Source organism: Ochotona princeps, chromosome 25 (assembly GCF_030435755.1).
Source record: "Ochotona princeps isolate mOchPri1 chromosome 25, mOchPri1.hap1, whole genome shotgun sequence".
NCBI classification, from domain to species: domain Eukaryota; kingdom Metazoa; phylum Chordata; class Mammalia; order Lagomorpha; family Ochotonidae; genus Ochotona; species Ochotona princeps.
The window spans coordinates 13,205,127-13,224,672 of NC_080856.1; the positions used below are offsets into that span (position 1 = coordinate 13,205,127).

The 19,546-nt window shown below is 40.2% G+C and overlaps 1 long non-coding RNA gene across 1 annotated transcript; it reads right to left on the reverse strand.

The window, feature by feature from the left end:
- Positions 1-444: 444 nt before the first annotated feature.
- Positions 445-3,749, reverse strand: LOC131477965 (uncharacterized). The gene is made up of 3 exons (XR_009244219.1): positions 3,735-3,749; positions 2,792-3,388; positions 445-677 (listed from the first exon to the last, which is right to left on the reverse strand). It is a non-coding gene; the product is annotated as an uncharacterized LOC131477965 (long non-coding RNA).
- Between the last annotated feature and the right edge of the window lie 15,797 nt (positions 3,750-19,546).

The window sequence follows — 19,546 nt, forward strand, 5'->3', positions numbered from 1 at the left end:
CCTGGTCTGGGGAATAAGTGGGTAGTAGTATAAAGTCAGGGAAAGGAAAGAACAAGTGGTGATGAAAACACAAACATCTTTCAACCAAAGGTTTTAACTAACAATGCAAAAATAAGTTACTTTTTTTGTTTGTTTGTTTGTTTTTGGCCAAGTTCTGCTGTAAAATACTGAGCAAAGACTCCCTTGGTAGTTTACAAATAGTATCCATTCCCAAATGCCCTGGCTTTCAGCTCTCCAAAACAGTTTCTCCCAGGTCCTGTTTTCTCCCACCTCGCAGTCCCAAAAAACGTTCCTCCACTTCCCACATAGAACAAGTCTTTTGGTTTCTCAGATCTTCAGTTCTCTGACCTAAAGGGGGTGTGCTGATTCTTACGGTGATTTATATTTATTGAGCAAAAGTCTCAACGGTCACCAAATAAATGAAGATGCCACAAGAGAAATAAAGAGAGAGAAAAGAATGAAGATTTTATTTCCTTAATAAGACAAAGGAGTCGATCATCCTGTCTTCCTACGTTTCTACTTCATACTGGTTATTTCCTTTGGTTTCTTCCTAAGACGCAAGACACATACTTCAACCTCCTTCAAGTCTGAGCAGCGTCCAGTTTCATTTTGAGAAACACACAATGTTTGATTTTTGCACTCTGGGACACTACTGATTTCATGAGCATCTTCAGTTCCTGGAAATAGACAGAAATGTGATCAAACAAAAACATGAATACACTTATTTGTGAATATATTCACAGAGTCCTAGTTGAGATTTCAAATACAAAGCTTGGTATTTGTAAGAGTGTCCCACTTAAATAGACTTCAAAAAATAGTAAGAAAGGACTGCAGGTGCACCTGACTTGGTGTAAAAGATTAACTGGTCTCCCTTGAAACTGAATAAACCCAACATTATAGACAGTCCAGGGAGAATCACCAAAGCTTCATGTCCTACCATTGTAGGCAGCTGAGGGTTATAGGGGCTTAAAAGCTTAAAGCTTAAAGCTCAGGGGCAGTTTCTTGGGAGGTCACCTGTACCTCTCCATTACTACCTGAAAGCCATGTCAAGTTCATCCTATACCCCTACTTCCACTTACGGCACGTAAGCCACCATTGGTCCCAGTTACTGTTTTCTAAACTAATGTTCTTCTCCCTGAATTCTTCTACTGTTAGTTTTTTTTTTTAAATAAATATAAGCTTACTTTTATGTCCAGGAACAAGAGGTAAATAGAGATAGGTAAAAAGGAAAAGACCAAGAAGATTGGAAGGAAGAACAAAGAAGAAGAAAAGATAGTGATGCTTATTATCATCTGCACGTGCAGGACTTAACATGCCAGAGACAAGAGGAAGGAGGAAGGGACAATGACACTAGAGTGGTCGTCGGCTCGTACGGTTTCAACCTTCACATGGCTTTTTTCTACTCTCAAAGCTCCACTAGACTATCTCCACTTGGATGTCGGCCCCTTCAGAGCACCTGTTTCTAAAACTCACTGGCTTCTTTCCTAGATTAGCTCCTTTCCTTTGGCTTCTCATGTCTAATCATGGCACAACTTCCTATGTCACTCAGCCCAACCCTTCCCTTTCCATCATCAAATCCTCCCTCTCCTCTCCTTCACTAACAGCTCTCTCCCCATCCCTTCCATTAAAAAATTAAAAAATTGTTTATAGTGTTTATTGTCCATGATACAGTTTTGTAGGTATAGGGATCCCCATCCTTACCTTCTCCTTTCCCCCTTCCCACAATCCCTTTGTGATTTTCTTCCATTGTTAACAGTATAGTCCTTCAGTAACATTTACAGGATTAACATTCTGCTATATAAATACTTCATGGCATTGTAGTTGTAAACAAAGGCAGAAAATCTAGTATATTATCAAGGTATAGTTAACAGTTTCATTGGGAATTCTCCTTTTATTCAAGAGTAGAGATGCTATGCCAACCTCCATTATACAGTTCACCTGTGAGAATTTTAAGTATATACATACTTGTTCACCCATATCTCAATTTTTTTGTGTGTGTTTTGTATGAAGGTTGTCTTATATAGGCCCTTATCACTTCATGGGCACCTGAAGTTTTATCTTATTTTGTTTTTTTTTTTTTTTTGTTTGTTTCTTTATTTTAAAGTTTTATTTAGTTTTATTTTTATTTGAAAGGTGCCTGAGGTTTTAAAGATAAACTCCAAGAACTTGACATTTTGCTGGCTTTTCTCCAGGCCAATTCTGTTGAAGGGTGTCCTAACCTGAGCAGAGTTATAATTAAAGGGGATAAACCAAAAAAGTAAATCAGTAACAATGGCCATTATAACAGTTAATATTTCGTGAGTAGGCACTATTTGTTAGGTACTTTTAAGAAGCCTTTTACATAAATGAATTAAAACTTCTAAACCTCTCAGTAGAACCTAATGAAGTGGATATGATTTGTGCCTTTGTTAGGCCAGCTAGAGAGAAGAAATACTATTTGCATAACATACCGAGGGTTAGAAAGCCTGGGCTTAAGGTCTTAAAATCATTGCTTGTGAAATGAGGGCACAGAGAAAATAATCATCAAGACAGTGGCCTTTCTTGGAAATAATCTAAGACTCTACCCCACAGCTGAGGAATTTTATATGAAATACAAAGATAATCCTGAAATTCTCCAAGTTTATGTTCTCAAGTTGCTCGTAAAAAAGCAAATTCATTCATTCAACAAACTCATCCCTCCAATGTTCATTGAGCACCCACTAAGTAACCTTGTCCACAGACAGTTGTTTGTCCTTTTCTCACAGTCTACGTCTTCTGATTTGCTTCAGGCCCTCCTTCGCTCAAGTCTTACCTGCAACTGACAGCAAGCCAAAGAAGAGGAGAGCTAGGACAAGATAACGAATCTTCATGGCAAGGGAGCTCTGAAGCAACAGCTTGTCTCAAAGAAAGATAAGCCACCGTCAATGCAGGTATTGGAACTAATGCATTTAGAGACGTTCATGGGTGAATGACACCTTTCATGCCTTAGTCTCTCTCAGATTTGTGGGACCCAACGCCCCTCCAAGCTTATATACTTGTCTGTGTAGCCCACATTATGACACGCATAAACCTTTATTACATCTTCACAGCTCCTTTTGCTCATTCATTTCCTCCTACACTATCTCAGGCAGCCACAAGCCAAACTTAACCTCAGCTCCCCCCAATACTTCAAAGATTTCTAACTTGATTATGCTAATACTCTTCTTTCAGCTGCTTTTCAGTTGGTTCATACAGCTGCTCTCCCACTGAGTGAAAGTTCCCTAAGGAAGGGACTGTATATTCTCCAATCCTGTGCGCAGTATAGCATATCAATGTAATCAATGCTCCTGGAAACTTCTAGAATTACTGGATTGATTACCCTTCTCCTTACTCTATGTGTGTATATCTTGTTTGGTCTTATTTCTGGTGACTCTTTCTTTTTTTTTTTTAAGATTTATTTATTTTTATTGGAAAGGCAGATATACAGAGAGGAGAGACAGAGAGGAAGACCTTCCGTCCAATGATTCACTCCCCAAGCAGCCGCAATGGCTGGATCTGAGCCAGTCAGAAGCCAGGAGTCTCTTCCGGGTCTCCTACGCGGTTGCAGGGTCCCAAGGCTTTGGGCTGTCCTCGACTGCTTTCCCAGGCCACAGGCAGGGAGCTGGATGGGAAGTGGAGCTGCTGGGATTAGAACCGGCCCCCATATGGGATCCTGGCGTGTGCAAGGCAAGGACTTTAACCACTACACCATCACACCGGGCCCTATTTTTGGTGACTCTTTTCATTGACTTCCTACTGATTGTTCATATCGAAACTACCCCTTGCCCCTGCATGTTTCATGAAGATTACTTAAGACTTTCCCCATTCCTAGAACCAGTTGCCTGCCCATAGTGGCCTGAGAAAATAGTGAAAGATGGCCCAAAGCCTTGGGCCCCTTCCCCAGAAGACGCTCCAGCTGCTGGCTTTAGACTGGTCCAGCTCTGGTTGCTTCAGCCATTCCAGGAGTGAACCAGCAGATAGAGCATCTCTCTCTCTCTCCTTCTCTCTCTGTAACTCTGTCTTTCAAAAAATAAAAAACTTTAACAAAATGAAACCAAAAAAATGGTCTTCCTAGTGCTGGCATCATCAACCATCAGACTCAGTGCATCAGGCTAAGCCTCTAGCTGCAATCCCAGCATCCCATATGGGCACCTGGACTTCCATCCAGCTGCTTGCTCATGGCCTCAGAAAACAGCAGAAGGTGGCTCAAATCATTGGGCCCCTGAACCTGCTTGGGAGACCCAGATGAGACTCCTGGCTTCTGGTTTTAGACTGACCCAACTCTAGCTGTTCGGGGCCATTTGGGAAGTGAACCAGCAGATGGAAAATATCTCTGTCTCTCCTGCTGTCTGTAAAATCTGACTTTTAAATAAGAAAATCTTTTTAAAAAATATTCCCTCTTTTTCTTGAGTTTATTGGGCCAGCACTTCCACATTCCTTGCAATCCACAACAAAACATCTCTCTCCGGGCCTCTGTCCCCTTTCACGGAGTGCTCCACAGGCTACACTCATCTTCTGGGGCTGGTGCAGTGGCACAGTGAGTTACAATTGTATCCTTCAACACTGACAACCCATTTCACAGTTGCACTTAAAAGTCCTTGCTGCTCCACTTTTCAATCCAGCTCCCTGCTAATGTGCCTGGGAAAACAGTGCAGGACTGCTGTGGTTCTCCGGCTTCTTCCACCCTTGTGAGAGACCAGGATGAAACTCCAGGTTCCTGACTTTGGTGTGGTACAGATCTTACTGTTGAGTTTGAGAAGTGAGCCAGAAGATGAAAGATTTATCTCTCGCTCTCTCTCTTATTGCCTTCCCATTCAAGTAAACCAATTATTTTTTTTAAAGAAAATCTCATCTTCATGGGTTTGTTCTGATCCCTTTCTTCTTCTTTTCCTCTGTTCCTAACTTCAGAATCTCTTTCCTCTGTGCAAGCTTGTATGTTTAGCCATCTGTTCTCACTGACTTGGAAAAAGAAAAAAACAAAAAGAGAAATCTTCCTTTGATTGTGCTTCCCCTCTCCTTTTCGTCTGATTTTACTTCTGTCTTACACTAACGATGATTAGAATAAACAGTATCTGTTCCCTCCAAACACCTTATCACCTAGAATTTGTTTCCTCTTGGTATCAGACTTTTACGCAAGACTCCTTTTACAAACATTGATAAATATATCCTTTCTTTTTTCTTTCCTTTTTTGATGTTATAAACATGTGCCTTTAAGTTTGGTTTCTATACTGGTTTTCTCTCACTTCTTGTCTCAACATCCTTTTAAAAAAAAGATTTATTTATTATTTTTATTGGGAAGGTAGATTTAAAGAAAGGAGAAACAGAAAGAATGACCTTCCATCTGCTGGTTCACTTCCCAGATGGCCACAATGGCTGGAGCTGAGTTGAGTTAATCTGAAGTCAGGAGCCAGGAAATTCTTCTGGGTCTCCTAAATGGGTACAGGAATCCAGGGACCTAGGCCATCCTGCATTGCTTTCCCAGTTCACAAACAGAGCTGGATGGGAAGTAGAATAGCTGGGACATGAACTGATGCCCATATGGGATGCCGGTACTTGCAGACAGAGGATTAATCAATTGAGCCTTTCTTTCCAATCTCCTTCTTCTCCTTCTCTTCCTGGGCTTCAGTGGTCAAGCTAGACTCTCCCTTACCTAGGCACTCCACATGCTGACTGCTACCACTGCCACCTGTCATGTAAACTCAACTTTCTTCACCATGCAGCTCCAGGTCAAACCACTCTCCTTTATCTCTATTTGCTTATATCCCATTATCTTTTCCAGGTCAGCTGGATTACCTTCCCCTGGTAGGCAGACCTCAGATCATTGCTGGTATCATTCTGGAGCCCTGTGCATTCAAGCATTCCTGCAAACAGATGAGAACATTAACTTTTCATGTATAGGTAAAAAAGGCTATAGTTGATATAACAGCCTCTTACACATGGTCGTGATGAGTCATTCAGACAAATGGTGAGTATATATTTTTATCATAAATATTTCTTAAAAAACACTGGAGGCAGTTTACTTAATAAAGACCCATGGGATTAAAATGGCATTATAAATTGGGCCAGAAAAGCATTAAGATAAAAGCATAGGCAAGGCAGAGATGAACCACAAATTTTGGCTAAGTTTCTTTCAGTGAACAAAAAAAAGAGATTTAAAGTTATCAAAGTCACGGGGTATATCATAAAGCATATCCACTACTAAGGACAAATAGAGCTGGTAGTCTTCCAGATGCAGACAATGACATATAATTTCTCCCATGGGGCATCTTGGAAAGGTCAATGTGTGAGATGGGAACAATGAATTTGCTTATAATAAACACAATAGCATGTTTCTTACAGATATTGATTATAACACTGCTCAGTGGAAACAGATGGTGTATTGTCCAAAAGCAATTTAAAATAGACCAGATAATGTCAAATAATATGGTCAATGTTTATAGCTCTCTAAGTGTTTAGCCTCATGAAGGGTCTTTAAGATTTGTTTGTTGATTTGAAAAGCAGAAAGAGAGAGAGAAAGAGAGAGAGAGAGAGAGATTTTTCCATGGGCCAGCTCACTCCCCAAATAGCCACAATGGCTGGGACTAGAGCAGCCAGAAGCCAGGAGCCAAGAACTCAATCGAGGTCTTCCTCTTAGGTGTCAGGGGCCCAAGTACCTGGGTCATCTTCTACTGCCTTCCACAGGCACATCAGCAGGGAGCTGTAAGGGAAGCGGTGCATCCAAGAATGGAACTGGCACTTAATATGGGATGCCAGTGTTGCAGGGAGTGATTTAACCCACTGAGCCATGACGCTAGTCCCATAAAGATTCTCCGTACTGAAAAATTTGAACTTTTTATGGTGATGAAATCACCTTAAGACCTGAACAAAATACGAGGCCAGGCACATACATGTCCATTAAAAACTCCATGTTTCACAGCCTCCTCAAACTATGTCTTAAGGATACGCAGATCCCCTCTACGCTGAGTATCTGTGCCACAGGGGAACCTGTATGGAGGAAATAAGAAATCATGGGGTCAAAAGGCTGCGCAAAACTGGAGAGTCAGAATCAAGCCAAAAAGCCAGAAAGCCTAGGGACCTTCAGAACAAAAAGACTTCATGAAGGAAAAGACACAGCCATCCTTTTGCCCTCAAAACAGTAGTGCAAACAAATCGTCATCTCAATGTAAAAATCACCCCACATAGAAGGGAGTCACAGAGCATCCTCTTATGATCTCCACCCTCTCCAAATGACTTCACAATAGACACAGGAGATCAGTACCAAACTCTTCTTACTGATGTCAGAACCTCCCTATCCTAAACCAAATGGCCTTGTACTTCCTGTAAGGTGTGAACCAATTCCAAGGCTTGGTCATCCTAAAGACTTAGAGACAGCTAAATTTAATTTGCTGGGAGGGTAGCAGAAGTTGAATCAGATAGACTAATGGAGATGGTGGGAAGAAGATGCAGACAGTTATACGGTAAGGACTGCTCCCACACTAGGAGTTTTGTTGAACTCTATTTAGTGGAGCAGTCTTTGACTATTAAAGTAGATTTAAAAAGTTGCCACAGAAATTTAAAACTAAGTATTATTCTATTGTTAGAATTGTGCTTATGAACTACATGAAATCTCTTTATATTGATAAAAAATGTAATGAAAACAGAACTGATATCTGAAAACGTTTGGGCACTCACTGAACAAACATTTGTTCTTATTATTAAAGAAGGTGACAATTAGGATCCTCATTTACACTGTGTTGTGTTGCCCTTGGCAGAGACATGGAGAAGGCTGTTGATATGATGACTTAGCATGTATTTATGTTTACCTAAGAGGTTTAAACAAACTACTCAAGGTTCTATCTCTGCCAAACCAGAAGCAATATCCTGAAGTGCAATGGAGTATCATTCGCTATTACTCTTGTGTCACTGGGAATTTATAAAGACGCCGCACACATCAGAAGCTCAATGTCAGGTGCATGAGAAAACACACAGAATAATTGCAGCTTGGAGAAGTGTGCACAGGTTATTAAATTTGTTATTAAGCTTACATTTGAGATCACAATGTCTAAGAGAACACTGTCTCCTTCCTTGAAATGAAAAATGGGGCATCTTTCCCAACACCACAATCCCTCAAACTTTTACAAGCTTTCCAGGCTTCTCTCTGTGAACCAGCCAATCTCCCCTTACAGCTACACAATGGACATTGTTCATTTTCCATTTCCTCAGTTGAAAAGGAGAGAAATGCCTTCCTTTGTACAGGCTGGTAGTGATTTAGACATTTTTACAGAGATTTTAAAATACAAAAGATGGATGGGAGACATGCCAAAATAGAATTAAATCGTCAGATTTGTCAAGATGAAAATCTTCAATTCAGAATTGAATAGTTTTGGGGTGCTCTGAAATTTGTTGTAAGTAGAATGACAGTTTGGCAATCAGATAAGGAAGTATATGTGTGGAAATGCTCTATAGCAAAATCTCATTGTATTTCTAAAATGTATCTTACAATTTATATCTGTGATGAACTGCAATTTTAAATCCCAAATGTGTTTCCAAACCAATCTATGGTAGGTGATAGGCTGAAAACATTTAACAAGGGATATTGACAAAAGAAATATGACATGGGGGGATATTACATTAAGTTCATACTTTAATAAAATTAAAAGATGAGTTTATTTTATAGTGAAATAGTTTATCTTCATGCATAGCCTTTTTTCATACTGCCCATTTTCCATGGACTGTCTGGAGAGCTGATCTAAGCAAATTTAGTCAATTATTATGCACTAATTCAAAGTGAATGTTTAGCAGAAAGGAACAAATGAGAAGGAAGGGCATGTGGACGTTAAGAAAATAGTCCCGTCTGGCAGAGAGAATGCCCCCCTGCTTCCTGCAGCTGTGGCAAAGCTAGGCACAAACCCCAGTGCCACGTCTGCTCACTCCACACACCTAGAGAAGGGCTCAGCACTGGTTGCAGCCATTACACAGGCCCAGAAGTGAGGATGTCCTCTTCTGCACCTCATAGTCCAAGCCCCAGCATCACCCTGGTATGCCATGTGGAACTGAGGGATAGTGACGTCCGTGTCCTACAGCTTTGGGACTGTATATTGGTGACCCAATCCCAGGAAAAATAGCAACAGTGGGACTTGGACGGCCCTAAAAGCATTGCTCTTCTTCAGGCCAATGGCTGTCAGTCCACCAACACCCACACAGCCAGCACTAACTGTGAGTGGTAGGTGAGGACCTCACTGCTTCTTGCAGCTCTGGGAACTGTGACTGCTGATTCTGTAAGGCCCAGGAACACCTGTGCATCCCTGGGGGCTTGAGGGAGGCCCTACCTGCATTGTTCTATTGCAGGCCTGTGTGGGCTTGCCTGAAGTTTGCAGGACAACCAGTGATTACCACATATCACCTAGTTAGGGTCCTCCCTAAGTAGAGGGTGTGTTTGTTGTGGTTTTGTCCCATTCTCACCTGAATTATCCCTCAGTACTAAGGACCCCACCTGCATTCCACTGGTCCATACCCATGCTTCCCTGGACACAAAAACCCCCCAGATCACCTATATATGAACTATGAGAACTAGGTAAGAGCTCCACTTCATCCTCTAGTTCTGAAACATGAATTCCCAGCTCATTACCTCCCAGGAACATCTGCATTTGAACTGCAAGACCTGGGAAAGGGTGTGTTTGTGTTCTACTGCTACATGCCCCTGGCTATCCATGTGAAATTCATAGTATAACTTATGCAACTCCCCCGCCCCTGAACCCAAGGAATACAACTTTCCTACCCTGCAGTTCCAGGACTGTGACTATATCCTTCAGAGTCTCCTGAGCCCACCCAGTTGGACCAGGTAAAACCATATCTGCATTTGACTTCTGCAGGGCCACACTGCTAGCACACAATCCCAGCATCACCTGTGTTCACACCGTGGGACCAGGGAAAGGGATCACCCACATCCCTCAAGGTTGGGACCGAGACTGTGAGCACTGTTAAACCCAGAATCGCCAACTGAATTGCTAGACTCAGAACTCCAACCGTGGAGAGAATCACAGGATCTATGGTCTGACCGTGGAGGCATGTGTCAGAATTCGGCCTCCTCAGTGGTTAAGAAGGAGCAGTGGCTGGCATGCCCAGATGCACATGGAGGATGTGGCAGTCCATTGGGGCCTGCAAAGGACAGCTACAGCAATCTACAGACAAGAAAGTCTCTATCAAAGTATCAGTAATATTCTTTGCAGAATTAGAAAAAAATAATTCTAACATCCATGTATAGCCGAAAGATGAAGAATATCCAAAACTATACTAAGCAAAAAGTAAGACAAGCAATCAAGGAAGAGATATCACAAAGCCCAATTTTACAACACAGTATAAGTTTGCAGTAATTAAAACAGTGTGATACTGGAATAAAACCTGACACATAGATCAACGGAACAGAAGAGAGAACTCAGGAATTAATCCATGTACATACAGATCAATTATTTTCAACGCAGTTGCCAAGAGTACATGTAGATGGGAGGATAACCTCTTCAATAAATGGTGCTCACAAAACTGGGTATAGAGCAAAATGAAATTAGAGTTCTATCTCCCACCATACATAAAATCAACTCATGATATTTCAAAGACCTAAATGTAGTTCTGAAGCCATGAAATTATTAAAACACAGAAGAAAAACTTCAAGACATGTGGTATAAGAATTGACTGTTTATAAGACCCCAAAAGTTTAGGCAAAGCTAAATAAGTAGCATTATATCAAACTCTGAAGCACAGCAAAGAAACAAACAACAGGGTAAATAGACATCTGACAGAATCAGAGAAAATATTTATAATTCTAAAATCCATGTATAGCTCCTGACTCCTGGCTACAGACTGGTCCAGCTCCAGCCATTAAGACCATTTGGAGAATAAATCAGCAGATGGAATATCTGCTTCTCCTTCTTGTCTCTCGGTAACACTGCCTTTCATATAAATCATTTTTTTAAATGCTAAAGGATCTGAATAGATTGTTCTCAAAAGGAAAAATAAAAATAGCCAAATATATGAAAACTGTTTGCTATCATTATGCAAAACAAAGTCACCACAAGGCAATACTTCACAGCTGTGAAAATGGATATTATCAAGAAGATAGGAAGCAACAAAAGCAGGTAAGGATGTAGAGAAAGAGGAATTCCTAGGTATTGTTGGTGGGAATGTAAACCACTATGGAAAATAGTATGGAAATCTCTTTAAAAACTTGAAGTAGAAATGATATGTGATCTAGCAATTGATCTGGTGGCATATATCCCAAAGACATAATTATGTCAAAGAGATGACTATAGTAGCCCTGTTCACTACAGCCAAATACAGAATCGGTTTCTATCATTTTTTTATTTTTTTAAAGTTTTTTTAAAGTTTTTTTTATTATTATTGGAAAGCCGGATATACAGAAAGGAGGAGGAGAGACAGAGAGGAAGATCTTCCATCCTATGATATACTCCCCAAGTGAGCCGCAACGGGCCGATGCTGTGCCAATTCGATGCAGGGAACCAGGAACCTCTTCCGGGTCTCCCATGCGGGTGCAGGGTCCCAAAGCCTTGGGTCGTCCTTGACTGCTTTCCCAGGCCACAAGCAGGGAGCTGGATGGGAAGTGGAGCTGCCGGGATTAGAACCGGTGCCCATATGGGATCCCGGGTCTTTCAAGGCGAGGACTTTAGCTGCTAGGCCACACTGCTGGGCCCGGTTTCTATCATTAAATAAAGGTGGAATGTATATAAATGCAATATTATTTAGCCATAAAAGTGAAATTCTGTTATTTACACCAAAATGGGTAGAACTAAAGGATGTTAAGTGAATAAGCCAAATACAAAAAGAAAAATAGTTCATGTTATCATTCATATGTAGGAGCTTAAACACTGCTGTTCTGAAACCAGAACAGTATTAACTAAGCATTGAGGTACTAAGGGAGGGATAGAAGGAGTTCAGATAACGGATATCAAATTGGAGTTAAGTGGAAGGAATTAATTCATAATGTTGTTAAAAAGAATAGTGGTGAGATTATAGTTCACAGTGATCTAGTACATATTGTATGAACAAATGAAAGCCAAAGAAGCCTCTAGTCATAATGTCAGAGAGAGGAAAATGTTGATTACTATGCTTCAATCAGCACATATTATATCTATGTATTGAAACGTCAGGATATGTTGTCCATCAGCAGCATACAATTGGTGTTTGAAAAGTTATAATAATTTCACAACCAATGTAGCAGCAACAAATCCAGAGAGAGGTTGCTGCAAACAACCAGTGTGATCATACAGTATATGACTCCTGAATGTTAACTCTGCAAGGAAAAGAGAGACACACACTCAAGGGCAAAGGTGGCTTCTCATATTTTCGGTAGATTGAGTCTAAAGTCACACGGTAAAAGTGCAATCCATGGTTCACCTTTTGATAATTTTCCATCAGTGTGGACCTAATGAGTAGGCAGAAATGCAGAGCTCACAGGAAGACAATAGTCTGACTATATTTTTGTTCCACTGAGGGACTCTGCAAAGGGTATCTCACCCCAACTCCTTTTAATCCTGGCCCTTCTCAAAGGTTGACTTTTTTCTTTTCCCTTCTAAGAGAGTAGCTTGGGCTTAATGTAGAATTCCATGTTTCCCACACTCTCAGGGAGAATAAGGAGCATTGGACTTGAAGTCAGAGACCCCCAGATCTAGACTGTCTGGGGAAAACAGCTTCTGGCACTGAAGGAGGTAAGAAAAGCCACCCAAGGAAACAGAAAATTGGAATGGCAGACACCTGTTGGCCACAGCTGTTCACATCAATACATTGGTTTTATTATTATTATTATTATTATTTATTGGTTTATTATTATTAAAAAGAATCATTTATAAGGAAGAACATCTGTCTAAAGAGTTAAAGTTACTATCAATAACCATCTAAAACAGGTTTAAGAGCTGGTTAGAGTTATGGCCATATTGAGAAAACAAGAAAGACCTGGAGACGAACCAAGACACCACCCCCGCCTCTACACCCCTGTTACCACCCAGGGTCTGAATCACAATTCAAGCATTTCGCAGAGCCAACAAATGCCTGAGTTTCATCCAAACATTAGAAGATGAAACTGGGATCAGAATCAACCAGAATTAAGTTCCAGATCAATATCCAGGAGCATTACAGGTGATAGCAAAACCAGCCCCGGGTGCCCACTCTGCTGCCTGAGACCCGTAGAACACTGCCTGAGTGAGAAAGCCCAGTCTCATGACGTGGGCTTCAGCTTGTCCTTGACGATGGGAAGAAGGAAGAACTTACTTGCAGAGGATGGCTTTTAAGAGATCACCAAAATAAGTTGCTTAAATTATTCATCTCGAAGTTGATTATGAGTCTTCCCCTCCGTCATGCATTGGCATAAAAAATAATGAATGCTAATAATTGCCAAAAGCTGCTAAGTTAAATTATTTAAAATGTCATCAGCAGGTTTTTTAGAATGAATTAGCCAGAAACACACACATGCTCCCAACTGAGGTTAAATATGCCGGTTAGGGTGAAGAGGAAACACCAGAGGGCATATAATCATGAAAATATTTCTTGTGCAAGCAGATTCTCTTTTGTTTTCTGAAATGTCAAATTTGGCATCCTTGTTGTTTATCATCTACTGGTATTCTGATGTGACTAATGAGCATTCATACACAAACAGTTCCCACGGGGACCAGCGGCCCCTCTGTCTAAGCATCACAGTGGGTGTAATCATTTTCTGGATGATTGCTTTCAACTCCTTTCCTCCTATGTCTTTCTCCACAATGCATTCACACACTCACCTTGGAATATCAAGATGACTCAGCCACCCTGTCCTGTAAATAATAAGGTTTTGACATGTACAGATTACTCCTGTCAACTGAAAAGTGGTTAAAGTGAAAATTACCTAGTCCTGGCAGACATTCCTGTGGCCTAACACTCAGGTTTCTCTGAGGATTTATAACCTTGACAGTTAATTTTGCAGACCTCTTTTAAAACCTGCCATATAATACAAATTGACATTTAAGCAGCTTTTTAAAGCTTTGGTATAAAAATGTTAAGGCAGCCCAGGTTTTTTTTTATCAGTATCACCTATTATTTGTTATCATGGTCAAAAAAGTGAATCATCAATTTTCCTCTTTCAACATTTTTTTAGATATTGTGTGTATATATGTATGTATATATATATAAAATCTTATATTCATATATGTATATGCATATTAATGCCAAAAAACTCTACCAAAAGACTACTAGAGCTATTAAGAAAACTCAGCAGTTTTTGGTTAAAAAATAACATATAAAAATCACTTTAATATCTCAAGTATTAAAGCAGCATTTTAATATCTCAACAATGGACTTACTAAGAAAGAACAATTCCATTCACTATAGCTACAAAACATTAAATGCTTTGGGATAAATTTAATCATAATATGAATGACTTCTACAATAAAAATATAAAACAGTAATGAAATAAATACAAGTCTCACACACAGACTAATAATCTCACATGTTCACAGACTGAAAAAAGTCCATGTAATCCAAACTAATTTACAGATTCGATGTAATCCCTACAAAATGCTAATGATATTCTTCATAAAACTAGGGGAAAATCCTAAAATTCATTTGTAAGTATAAAAGACTGAAAATATCCAAAACAATCTTGAACAATAAAAACAAAGCCAGGGAGATGATGATAGCAGATTGCAAAGCATACTATGGGGCTCCACTTCTGATCCAGCTCCGTGCTAAAGCATCTAGGAAAGCATTACATCACATGCAAGTCCTTGGGCCTGCCCTCAAGTGGGAGGGCTGAGAGGCGCTCCTGCCGCCTGGTTTCCGTTTTGCCCCCCAGTGGTCATCGTAGCCATTTGGGAAGTGAACCAGCAGATAGAAGATATTTCTTTCTCTTTGTTCTAATAATTTTTCAAACAGATAATTCTTTCAAAAATGTTTCTATTTCTTTTTTTTTTACAAGACAGATAAGATGATTCATTCCCTAAATGCCTACAATAGCCAAAGGTGGCCAAGAACTCAATTCTTGTCTTCCTCAAGGGTCGCAGGGACACAAATATTTGGGCCATGAGTTGCTGCCTCCCAGGGTTATGCACTGGCAAGAAAATGAAATACAAAGCCAAAGAACCATGATTCCAAATGGTTTCTTAACTGCTATTCTAAACATCTGCCCCATATCTTTTCATAATTTATTTAAAAGTTGGAGAGACGCATAAATACTTTGATCTGCTGGTTCACGTCCCAAATGCCTGCAACAGCCAAGGCTGTTGCCAAAAGCCCAGAATTCAGTCTGGATCTCCCACATGCAAGACAGGTAGTCAAATGCTAGGCTATCACCTGCTTTCCAGACTACGCATTAACAAGAAGCTGTAATTGGAAGTAGAGTTGAGACGGCAACTTGTACACTCTGATACAGGATATGGATGTACGAAGCAGAATCTTAATCGTGCCAAATGCCCAGTCCTGTGTTTTAATAAGCAAACTGACAGCTGTTCATTTCTGCTGAGTATTGCCTAGATGCATAGATAGGGGATTCAGTAGTCTACATTTATTATTATTAGCTTTGTATGTGATTTCTTCTTTTACTCAAGAATTATTTTTTAAATGAGTGTCTCATAAAGCTTTTATTTTTTTCTCCTCACATCTGTTCTTCAATAGGTTAATTCAGTTGCATTCTTTATCAAAAATAGATCGTAAGTATCTTTCAGAAAAACATTGTTCTGTAGCTGGACAGCTTCCAGATGTTACTCATCTGCCTAATGAATCCTTTCTTTATCACAGACTGACACCATCCAAATCTTTTTGATAATTATCATGACTAATTGAACAGAGGCAGCTGAATTTAGTACAAGTTCAAAGTCGTTTCCTTTAAGAACTACAAACTAACCTGGCCTTATCCAAACTTTATGGATAATTTTCTACCAGTAAGTTCTGAATTTCAGGAGTCCCATTTCTCCAAACAACAACATTATGGGAAAAGTGCATGCACAAAGTTCATCTTGTACTTGGAAAACTAGGATCCGACCTTGAGGATGCCGGGCAGACTGTTTGAACCACATGCAGTGAATTCTTTCCACCTTCCCCACTAGTTGTCAACTCAGTCATTACTTTTGTTTTCTTTTTCTTGCTCTCCACTCCTCTCTTTGCTTATTTACTTGAATAGGTGCACACAGGGCATGAGGGCATCGCAGGTGGCAGGTTTAAGCTACCATTAAGCCATTAAGCTACCACACTGGCTCCAGAAATTTTCAATAAGTAACAGTGCACGAAGTAAATGCATCAAGTTTTCAATTCCCACTGTTAAGGAAAGAACAAAACAAAAAATTAAGAGATGTAAGAAGGTAATGGGTTAAAGCACTGAGTACAATCTGTGTACACATTCAAGTCCCAGCTGCTCCTCTTCCCATCAAGTTTACTGCTAATGCACCTGGGAGAGATGACGCAAGCACTTGGGACCCTACCACCCACGTGAGAAGCAAGGCTATTATTCCAGGCTCTTGGCTTCAGCCTAGCCCTGGCATTGCAGTTATTTGGGCAGTAAATTAGCCGATGGAAGCTCTGTGTGTCTTTTTGTCTGTTTGTCCATTTCTCTTACCTCTCTTCTCTCTGTGACTGAAATAAATGAAGTAAATATTTTTAAAGTAACCATGCAAAAACATATTAAATAAAAAACATCTAAAGGCAGACTGGATTAATAAGATTAAGTTAGTTCCTTAGAGTTTAACTAGACGTGCCTGAGCTTTGACCCAGTTGTCGTATTCTTACTCATTAACAAAGGACTATTTTCTCTCAATTTAAATTATATCATCCTAAATGAATCCCTTTAACATACTCTATGTTATGAAGGAAAAAATACATAGATGTATGTATATGTATCTATATATACACATGTACATGTATGCATATATGTGTACATATTTAACAAGAAGTTTAAATACTTTGATCAAATGTACTCAACTGAATTGATTGGGAAAGGAACTTCTTTTCACTTAAGGCTTACAGTTTTAAACATAATATGAACCAGTCAGAAAGACAAAAGACTATTCTTCCGGGAATTCATGCATCACTCCTCCTTTATACCTCGTATTTTCATGCCCCTTGTGCAAAGACTCAACTTCTGACACATAAGGAAAAGCAGCAAGTCCACCACATCACCAGCAGCAGATGTATGCTGACCATTCCATATTCTTTTAATTACAATCACTTGTTTTCGGAAAAAAATAACTTTCTTGCCCCGAGTAGCAGGCCTAAATAGAAGACTCAGAAGCAAAAAATGTAACAAACATGACCAGCAGTGACTTTTCCTAGATCGGCTGGCATATTAGAAAGCTTTAGCAGAGCTCTATGGTGGAGTCATATGCTTACCCTGAAAGCAAGCAATTTTCTAATAAAATCAATTGATCATTAAAACAGAAAGATGGAACTACATTGGTTGGTTTCATAGAAACACATGTAAATCCATATCTATTGGCAAAGTAGTTTGTAACACTTTACCACTGAACACATCTCAACATTGCTCAGTTGTGCCTTGTGTTCCCTTAATTTTCTGCCTCCCTCTCAACAGAATAAACATGAGAGGAGAGTCAATATAATTGGAGGATGAGGAGATTAGTGGCCCACTGGGGCCGCAGAGGAATCTATTAATGAGAAATCCAGCGGGAATACAGTACAGAGCTGCCACCATTCAGTGTGGAAATAGCTCAGCATGAGTCACCGATTAAAAATTAATCAAGTGCATAAGACCCTGCCACACAAAACAGCACAAGAAAATTAAGCATCTCCCCAGGGGAGAGCATACAAGTCACAAAAAATTAAAACACAAACTTGTGAATATTTACAAATATCATTTACAACTTAAGGAGGTTGATGACTCATCTCCACGGCAAAATCACAAGTCCCTAGGGAGCTGTGAGACCTTGCCGGAGTCAAGCAAACGTCTCTTGCCTGAGTGTACTCCAAAGCCACACCCTGGGGATAGAGGGAATAGATCCTAAAACATGGCACCCCCAGCCCCCGGCCCCAGGAGTGCTGACTCAAGAGATTTTGGATATGAAAGATCTGGTGTTTGATCACTGTGATAAGTAATTTGAAGGGATTCTGTGTGGCATCTAATCCAAATGCACTAGTAGCTTCTTCACAGTTTTGTAGCAAGTCAGGTGCTCTTGAAATGCAGCAAATTATATATTGTGCCACTGCTTACTCAGGAGCTGAGTTTGCCTTTTTGAATTATTCAAGCAGTCCCCAGTTTTCTTATCTGGTTACAAATGAGATCATATTCTAGTTAGAACAGACTTTAGGATAAGCACGGGTGAGTATAGCTCTTCCCATTGCTATTCCTTCGTTCATTTATTAATTCAACAGATAATGAGAATCTATCATGTGCCAGGCACTGTATCAGATCCTGGGGATTTGATGACAAAGAAGATACAGCCCTTGCTCTCATGATGTCCACAGAATAGTGTTACTAATACACAAATATTAAGCAGTATGGTAAGTGATAGAGTAGAAAAATACAAGAGAGTGTTCCAGGAAGGGAGAACAGTTCAGACAGAACCAAGAGTTAGAAGGAAGCTTAGGGGCAGGTATTTAACAGTTATAACACCATTCAGGGTGCTCACATTCCACATCAGGGCACCCAGGTTTGAGTCCTGACTCCACATGATTCCAGCTTTGTGCTAATGCACACGCTGGAAGATAGCAGATGATTGCCTAAGTAGTTGGGCTCCTGTCGTTCATGTGGAAGATCTGAATGGGGTTCCAGGATCCTGGTTTCACAGCTCCAAATGCTGTCGTTGTGGTGGTTTTAACGTCATACCTGTTGTTGACTTTGTTTCATGGCTTCTCATTTAAGGGAATGTATAGTGATGGGCGTAGTAGACAACACCATATTCAGATGTGAAGACACAATGCAATATGCATCCCTACTTCCAAATCAAAGATGAACCCCCAGTGAAACTGTTGGACATATCTAGACAACGGGATGCTGGACTGTCTGACATTGTGCCAGCAATGTCGGGGGACACAGTTAAATAATAGACCGATGGAATCATGACTCCTTATGACGGACTATACTACTATAATTATAAAGGGAAAATCAGTGGGAGGAGTGGGAATTTGGGAGAGGGGGAATCCCAGACCCTATTGTACCAGAAAATTCAAACTTCAAAAAATGGATTTGAAAAAAAAAAAGCAGCAGGTTGTTTCAGAGTTTTACGATGTAAACTTCTGTATCACCTCTGTAGGGCGATATACTAAGACTCAGCTGAGGGAATGGTAGAGTTCCAGCCCAGGACGTAGCAAAGAATAATCAGCATATGATAGCCTTTTGCTCTACAAGCTGCATCCTAAGCTCCCAAACACACACCTTCTTTTAGACATTTGCATTTTTATGGCTTTAGTTTGGATTTATAAATTTACTATTACCATTATTCTCATTATTCCCATCTAGAATTTTTAGAATAAAGAACGGAACTTGAGCTGTGGTTATGCATCAAGGTGAAGGAATTCATGATGGGGGAAGGGTTTGGGGTGAAGGGGGGGGGAAATCCCAGTACCTATGAAATTGTGTCATGTAATG